The 8,854-nt window shown below is 38.8% G+C and overlaps 1 protein-coding gene across 2 annotated transcripts in view; it reads left to right on the forward strand.

Moving 5' to 3' along the window:
- The window catches only part of enox2 (ecto-NOX disulfide-thiol exchanger 2), a gene marked incomplete in the record, with an annotated part of 191,191 nt that overhangs the window by 35,913 nt on the left and 146,424 nt on the right, over nt 1-8,854 (forward strand).

Genomic DNA, 8,854 nt, shown 5'->3' on the forward strand with positions numbered 1-8,854 from the left:
GGTCCTGTGTTGTCTTGGTGTATATTTAATATACTTCTAATTTCTATTTCAATCGTTCTAATTACTTCTCTCTCTATTTTTCTCTTTCTCTATTTTCTCTTCACTTAAAAAAAGTCACTGATGATGAAGAAATAAATAAACTAATAATATTTAGTTTCATTTTCTACTGAAGTGACAAAAAAAGAACAGCATATTACATATAAGGAAAATTTGTTATTTATTACGAATGTTGCAATTTCAGCAACAGCAAAAGTAATGCAGTTCAAAGAAACATCTCCAGTTTATATTGAAACATTTTTTTTACTCAGCAATGATTAAAAAACATTTTAAATTATATTTTAACATAATGGCCAGCTATAGCAGATACAGACACCAGTTTTCGCCATGACTTTATAAAGACTTTAACTTGTCATTGTTTCAAGATGAAGAAAGACAAGTGTTCTSTTCAGTAGCTGAAACTAGTGCAGAAAGAATCAGGTATGTACTTGTTTAGCATCACTGAGTTCCCATAAGGAGCAGCCTCACTAAGCTTGTTAGATGACTTCTATCATAGTCTTGTTAGGATATCTCCATATTGGCCTCAGAATGTCTTTTTCTCTGCCGCTTCACATAACTCCAATGAGTGCTCAACACAGGAGGAGAAAGTGATGATTTTCATTTAACAGATAATTAGCTTTTACGCAACCGCGTTTTTCATTATGCATTACGTGAGGCGTGATATTACCATGTTTCACTAACTATCCGTGATTCTTTTTTTTTTTTTGAAACAATGAGATCCTGCAATACTTTGTGTGAAAGTAGAAGCTGAAGCGAGTAAGAAACTGACAGATTACTTAAGAGAAAAGAAGGAGAGAAGGGAATGAAAAGCACCCTTTTTGCTGGGCTTTGGCCAATGAGCGTGCCCTTCCCCATTACTCTTACATGGTGCAATATGCAGGTCAGTCAGGCGATAATGAATGCTTTGTCTGATACTCTGACTTTCTTCTTCCCTCCAGCATACCTGCTATGCTCTCTCAATTTCTTTCTCTTTTACTTTGCTCCTACATTGCATTAGTACATTTGACTTTCATTGGTCCATTTAGAGGTTTTTTTTTTTGTTAGGAACAATTTGTCTAAAAAGTTTTTATGTGCGACAGAAAACGTTGATTTTTTTTTTTACATATACTGTAAATTAAAGAACGTTTAGTTAAGTCACAGGATGCCACGAGTCAGAAGTTGCAAGACACCCTTTTATTTTAGAAAGAAAAGGGAAACTAACATATCTTAATACCCCAGCATGTACTGGGTGAGGGGCATAGCTTTTAGGCTACATCCAGAACATGGCAGCGATCTCAAAAGAGGCCATATTGGATCAAAATAAAAGGATGTCCTTTGACTTTTGACTCCGTCCGTCCGTCCGTTTTCTTCCGCTTATCCAGGATCGGGTCGCGGGGGCAGCAKCCTAAGCAGAGAGACCCAGACTTCCCTCTCCCCAGCCACATGGGCCAGCTTCTCTGGGGGAATCCTAAGGTGTTCCCAGGCCAGCTGAGAAACATAGTCCCTCCAGYGTGTCCTGGGTCCTCCTCTGGGCCTCCTCCCAGTGGGACGTGCCCAGAACACCTCACCAGGGAGGCGTCCAGGAGGCATCCTAATCAGATGCCTGGGCCACCTCAACTGGCTCCTCTCGATGTGGAGGAGCAGCAGCTCTACTCTGAGTCCCTCTATAATGACTGAGCTTCTCTCCCTATCTCTAAGGGAGAGCCCAGACACCCTGCGAAGGAAACTCATTTTGGCCGCTTGTATCCACAATCTCGTTCTTTCGGTCACTACCCAAAGCTCGTAAMCATAGATGAGGGTAAGAAGGGCTTTTGACTCACCTTTTATAATGATTTAAATTTCCAGGCACCAGCCTAAAACAAAACAAAAAACATTAATTCATAAGTCTGAGTGATATGTTTTGGTTGAAATATTTGACTTGAGAGTCCAAGAGGCACACAGAAATGAGCAAATAGTCTTTCTTTGTGTGGGGTGGGGGTGGGGGTGTCTTTCCGATTAAGATGCTTTTAAAAGTTAAAAATAAAACATCACTTCACTCCTAATAACATCAGTATTTATTAAATAACTGAGGAGAGTTCATCACTGAGTTTTCTTCTGTTGTGAAAGGATGTGAAGAGTTCAGCTTTTGAATAAAGTATCTATTTTTAAAGGGCATTTATACAAAGCAAATCACTCAAATTTTCACGAGTATAATGTTTATTTTGGGACTGAAGAGCAGTTCACTACTTGCTACACTTTGCTTATTCGAACAACATTTTATCTGCTTTAGAAAACAATCAAATGGTCCAAAGTGACTATTTTATCTCTTTTTTTTACCTTAAGTGTTGCTTCCTAACAAAAGAGCAAACAATGCTGTACATCATCTCTAATGACAAGCATTATGGAGTCCACTTTCTTCCATAAGCTGTTTAGGCTTTTATATTTTATGAGAGGTCTTACAACCTTTGGCTGCAGAGGGTTAAAGGAGCAGAACAAACAAACCCGATATGAAACAACCTGTTCTTGAGGCTATTTTGGTAGCTGTGTATGAGTGGCGTTCAAGTTGAGTGAGTGTCTGGCTGTGACTGATCGACGGGCAGAAAACACTGCTAACCACATTTCAGCAACACAAAGGGGTTAACAGTTGTTTTGGAYTCTGTGTGAGACCCATTTCTATCAATATTCATGCTGAGGGGAAATTCTCTGGGGGAAGTCCTGGCCTCCTTTTGGATTCAGTCTGATCCGGTTTCCAGGACAGATTCTTGTGTCACCAAAGCACCTGCTGTAGCTCCAMCCCTCCCTCAAAGGATCAAGAAAATCATAATAAATAGTGTTCTTCATCTCAAGTTACATCTTGATATTCCTCCACAACTCATTACTATTCAAGCAGGAATAGGTGAAGCTCGTGTAATGAGGTGCGACTGAGGCTGGGGAGTCACCGCAACCTTTTCCTGCCCGGACGATCTCCTGCTAACCACCAGCCAGGCTGCATGGATGTGAAATGAAGAGGACGACGGTGAAAACGTAGAATAGAATTAGAAGCAATGAGGAAGATAAAGGTCTGTGTTAAGCCTGCAAAACCCCAGAGACAGAGACATCTCCTCCATCCTGCAGGATGCATTGACTGTCATACACAGCAGTCAAATAAATAACATTTGTCACTTGTGCCTGAGCTACAGTCTCACCATTCAYTGATCTGTAAGCAGAACCACAACTGGAACTTTCCCTCTTCCTTTAAATGGCTTAGCTTTCTGAGCAGAGCCTTTTTAAGTCCTCTGAAAGTTACGTGGGGTACCTACTGTAACTGAACCTGGTTGTTTGACAGGAAAAAAAAAGCTTATAGATTGGTGCTTTCCTAACAAGGGAGTACATTACCGTGGGRTTTGGCAAGAAACTCAATAAAGACAGGCAAACAAAGTCAGCATCTCATGGGAGAAATAGTCATGAATGTTTAGTGAAGAGGCAAATATTGAATAAGAGGTTCGCTAGCCAAGACAAGAAACAAGCTATGCCTCCCAAAGCTSTTGTTTAAATTTTACTGTTATTGTTGTTGATGGTCCACTTCTTTCATTTAGCATGCAGTAATTAAATTTGAAATATTGATTATATACGATTTCCTTGTTAACTAAACTAATATATTCAGCAGGAGATTTAGTCTAAAGGGGGATGCCCCTTTCTTTAATGAATCTGTTTCTGTTTTATTACATGAAACCGACATGTGGAGGGTGATTGGACTCGTGGCATATCCCTCTCACATAACCAGTTTCAAGTCCAGCATTTTACTTGACTAAAGAGAACTCATCATCAAACACGCTCGTTCTCATACAAAACCATAAAAGCAAACCAAGGCAGCTTTCATCTGCTGAGGCACAAACCTAAATTAGTGTTTGATTTGAATGTTTTGCTGCACTAAGCTGACCACGGATATAACGTTGTTTAAAAGAAGGAGAAAAAAAATAAAGGCATCAGACAAAATCATTCCGTATGGACGCCAAAATTGAAGGAGAGCATGCACTGGCTGTTACTCATTACCAATGGCTGACAGGGGTAATTGAATTTTGCCTGAAAAACATTCACTTTATTTATGAAAAGCCTTTTTTCTGGTTAAAAAAACCCCCAACAGAACAGTAGAAAAAGCAGACTATAAGTTGTTTGCTTTGAGTTTTTTATGTGACTGTGACATCTTCCTTGTCAAACAGTGTTGGGCGTTTTTGTGTTTGGACCTTTTAACTTCAAGGTACAACACAAAAGGTAATGACAACATTTTGGTGCGTGAACACACCACTCAGCGTTTAGGGGTGGAGGTGTGACGTGTCCAGGTTCATCTTAACGAATGACTTCTCAATTAACCTGATGTGTTTCCCCTTTACAGCTCATTTACAGCAGGTTTAAAAGAAGCAAGCCCCACCTACTCGAGGAGCGAGGGAGTTCAGAGGAGAGACGTTGRCGTTGTGGGCCCAGCTCTCCAGYCTCACTCCCGCTTGCAGACGCCTGTTTTTGTCACATCGTGTGTGTTAGTTGCTGTCGTGTCTGGGAGTTACCAGCCTCCCTTTTCCCAGTTTTTGGTTGCAGGGYCAGRTCCTGGACCGTMGGGTGAGGGGTGTGGYTCCCGAATCCCACAGTCAACTGCTGGTTGGTTCGGGGCTGCTCCCTCTCTGTTGTTTGTTTTGGCAGGAGCTTCCAGCTCTTTTTGTTCAGACTGACTTTTGTTATTAATAAAACATTATGTTAAAACTGTCTGGATTCTATATGTTATGTGTCCAGATTAATCCGAGACACTCGGACCGTAACAGTGACAGAAATCTAAATTATCAAGTAGAATTTTTTGCTCATGGTGTTTGCTAATGCTCGGCTTTATARCATGTCTAATCTGTATGTTGTTTTTTTACTGACCTACTTTAGCATGCAAAGCAGGGAATTTAACCATCCAATATTTTTCAAAGGCTGGGCTTTGGATCAAATATTCGAGGAACATAGGTGTACATATTATTGTGTAAAGTCTATGAGGTCTTTCCAAATATCCAGATTGTAACATATCCTGTGAAAAATACCCATTACACTATCAGGTTACCTGCCTCCAAATGCTCAAGTTTTCCCTTGATTAGTCGACAAGAAAATCTGTCTCGTTTTATTTTGAAGTTGAGGATTTGTATAAACGTTGGCAAGAACTCAGACAATAAGCTTGTGTGCAGTAACAAATGAAGTCAGAAGAGAAGATGCTCCTCAACGATTTTCTTTCTCTCTTTTTTTAATTTTTTTTTTCTGCTGCCTGCAGTTCAGATTCTTGTTAAATTGCTCCAGCAGGAGAGAGCTGTCAGGCGGCAGGGTATTTTATTGTGCCATTTTTCATATTTGAGCTAAATCTTTGGCAGCATCATTGCATGTATATCCTAATCATTCTTCAGCAGTGGCTAAATGTAAATATGCGTATTTCATTTGCAGGAAAAATTGGCGCATACTGATAACACACTGCTGCTTGCTGAAGAATCATCATTTCTTTAAATCAGCCTAAGCTKTTTTGAGAATTACATAGAATATTTGCTGAAGTAGGAATAAAAAGATGGTGTAGTAACTTTAATACTATTCTTTGTTTTATAGTGCAGAGTTATTGACACTTCACAGAGGGCTGGAAGTTGAGAGCAAATTTGAGTTCTGGAAAAAKGGGGGGATGATATTTTCCTTTAGCAAATGTTTTTATTTACCTTTAAAAATAATTTTTGTGCTTGCTGYAGAAAAAATAGTTACTGTTGGGGAAGAAATGAGAACGGTATTTGATACTGGAGTGCCAACGCTCACAGAAAGCTCATGCAAACAATTTTAGCTTTTTTTTTTCTTTCTTTTTTTTTTTTTTGCCTGTACACATTCGAATACAGACTTTGCTGTTTAAAATCACAGCGAAGCTGTTCTGCAAAGGTAGGTTTATGCTCAAACTATTAGAAAAGTTAAGTGAACTTTTGCTCACAGCCATGAAGACTGCAGCTGAAAACACTCAGACTATGAGTGGAAGATTACTCTCATCTACCACACTCCAAAATTGAGACAATATCTGTTACACTGACTATGGTAAAATTATTTTTGTTTTGGTTATGGATAATTAGCTGTAGTGGGCATCTTAAACTGGGCTCACTCCAAATGAGTTGTAGCATTGTATCCAACTGCTTTCTGTGAGTTTCACTAAATGATTTTTATTTTATTAATTGTGGCCATCTTGAATTGAGTTGACTTCAATGGGAGTTAGGGCTGCCACAGTTAGTCGACTAGTCATGATTATTATCGACTAATAAAAACGTTGATAATTTAATAGTTTATGCGTTGTTGTTTTTTTCTAACTTTGTTTTTCTCTTCAAATTGCTGCGGCACCTTCCACTGCCACGTCTGCCTTTCTGTCCTTGACACACATGCGCAGTAGAGTGGTAATTAAGGCTGCCACAAATGATTATTTTTATAGTCGACTAAAAAAATACAAAGTTAGAAAAGAAACAACGCATTGACTATTAAATTAGTTGTTGACGATTTTAATAGTTGACATAATTATGACTAGTCGACTAATCATGGCAGCCCTAATGTGAGTCAGCTGTAGATGTTCATTAAGGGTGTATTCACACCTGACACAATTGGTCCACTTTAAACGGACCACAGTTCATTTCCCCCCGTTGGTCTGGCCTATTTATGCAGGTGTGAATACACTCATGCGAACCCTGGTGCGGCTCAAACAACCAGACCGAGACTCACTTTTAAGGTGGTCTCGGTCCGCTTCCAAATGAACTCTGGTGCAGTTCGCTTCTGGTGTGAATACAGACCGGCTTCGAACCGAACCAACTATAGGAAACATGCCCCTTTTTGGACTTCACGAGCCACCGTTGCTAATCAACATTAGCCCTACAGTGTTGCTAAAGCTAACACTGCGCTACAAACAATGAGCCGTTGTGGGTTAGGGAACGCGGAGCATCTCGTGCCCTTTAGGCTGCGGCACACATTTGGCAACGCTGTCCTAAAATTATATCATCGCAGAACTACCACTGAATGAGCTGCTCTTGATATTTTTGATCATCAGTTGCATTAATAGAACCATCGTTATTTCAGGGTCTGTGTTCTGTCCAATGGGAACAATGACCGTCACCTGCATGGCTTTGTTTATAAATTATAGTCCACTTGAAAAAAAGCACAATGTGAATGCAAACTGCACCAAAGTATAAGAATAACGTCCGCTATTTGGTCTGGACCAAATAAGTGGACCAAAGGACTTTCCTGGTGTGAATACGCCCTTRGTGATTGCTTTCTGGGAGTTAGGTTAATACAGTGGTTCATGAGATACGACAGACACAATCATTGTTTTTTAATCTCTAACAATAAGCTACAATAAATCATATGTAAAGAAGACATCAGTGTGTGCTGCAGCTTTCCAAAATGAAGGTGACCAAATTTTAAGCAGCCTGAAACATTAAATGTAGTAGTTTGTAACCTTCCTTAAAGTTTTTTTTCTCCTCTGCAGTGTTTTGATGTCAGCTGAAGAACTAGCCTTGCCATCTGCTCATGTTGTTACACATTCATTCACATTTTCTCTTACAAATTTCCCACAGGTTCAGTTAAGGTTCATGCTGTCCGTTTGCAAACATGGCCAATTTTATCTCAGGTTCCACTTTAGTTTCTGTTCTCCTGTTGTGCAGGACATAAKGTTGTTTAAAGTTTGAACATCCTCATCTTCACACTGGAGGCAGCTGAACCGTGTTGGGCAACACTCAGAGTTTATTTAGTCGACTACATTCCTTTAGCGGGAGGTACAGTTTAGATCTGAATCAATCGCATGTTTACAGAGAAAAAAAGAAATCCTTATCATAAAATGTTCGGATTTACATTTAGCGAGCTCAGATAAATAAACCACAACATTCCTATATTTATTACTAATGAACTATTTTTATTTTTAAATGGAAACTTGTTTTAAAAATCAAAAAAGCAAGACAAATAAACACTTAATATTTTAAATATTCTGTTAGCATAAAATGTTAATAAATTATTCTCCCTGAGCAGGAGACATCAGAATCTCTCCCAGTTTATGGGCTCAGGAATAAAAGACCCATTTGACCATTGCACTGATGCATTAGATAACTTTCTCTTTGATATTTTGCATGTTTCTGCACACAGCTTGTGTCTAATTATGGAAGCGTAATGGTGTTTGCTCTGCTGTTTCATTTGTATAATTAATCTTTTCACTGAGTGTTGATCAAACCAAGACATCGTTCAAGCCTCATTCATTTTTTTAACAAATCTATTGTTCACAATATGAGAACAAACCTTTCATAAATATTTAAAGAAAGATTTCTTAAGAGTATATTTATCAGGGATTTTAATGGACATGCTTTGATGTTAAAATAGAATGAATTTAAATTCAACTTTTCTAACAGAAGCATCTGATGAAGTTGAATCCAMCCAATTCATTCATTGAAGGAACACACAGCACCCACTTTTCATCTAAAGTTTAACACTAAGRTCATTTTATAAGAACAGAGGAGGTTATARCCTTTTGAGTCAAACTTTCTTACGTTGTATGATATTGTAGGATATTGTGCGATCTGGATTATGCTCAGCTTCAACCACACCTTTTGCAGCTGAGATTTGTCAAATTATTATTTGAGATATATGTATGTATGTATGCATGCATGTAAATAATCAGTCCGTACAGTGGTTTGTCAAATATTTTGTTAACAGAGAAAGTGTTGACTCAATGCACAGTGTGTTGGAGTATTTGGTGTTGCTATGTGTAAAATTAGCTAAACGTCTTTAAAAAGTTGTGTTTTCTAAGAACAGTTGGCTTTGCTGTCCAGCTTGAAGTGTATTATTA

This window comes from Austrofundulus limnaeus, unplaced genomic scaffold, assembly GCF_001266775.1.
Source record: "Austrofundulus limnaeus strain Quisiro unplaced genomic scaffold, Austrofundulus_limnaeus-1.0 Scaffold1, whole genome shotgun sequence".
In the NCBI taxonomy this organism is placed as follows: Eukaryota; Metazoa; Chordata; class Actinopteri; order Cyprinodontiformes; family Rivulidae; genus Austrofundulus; species Austrofundulus limnaeus.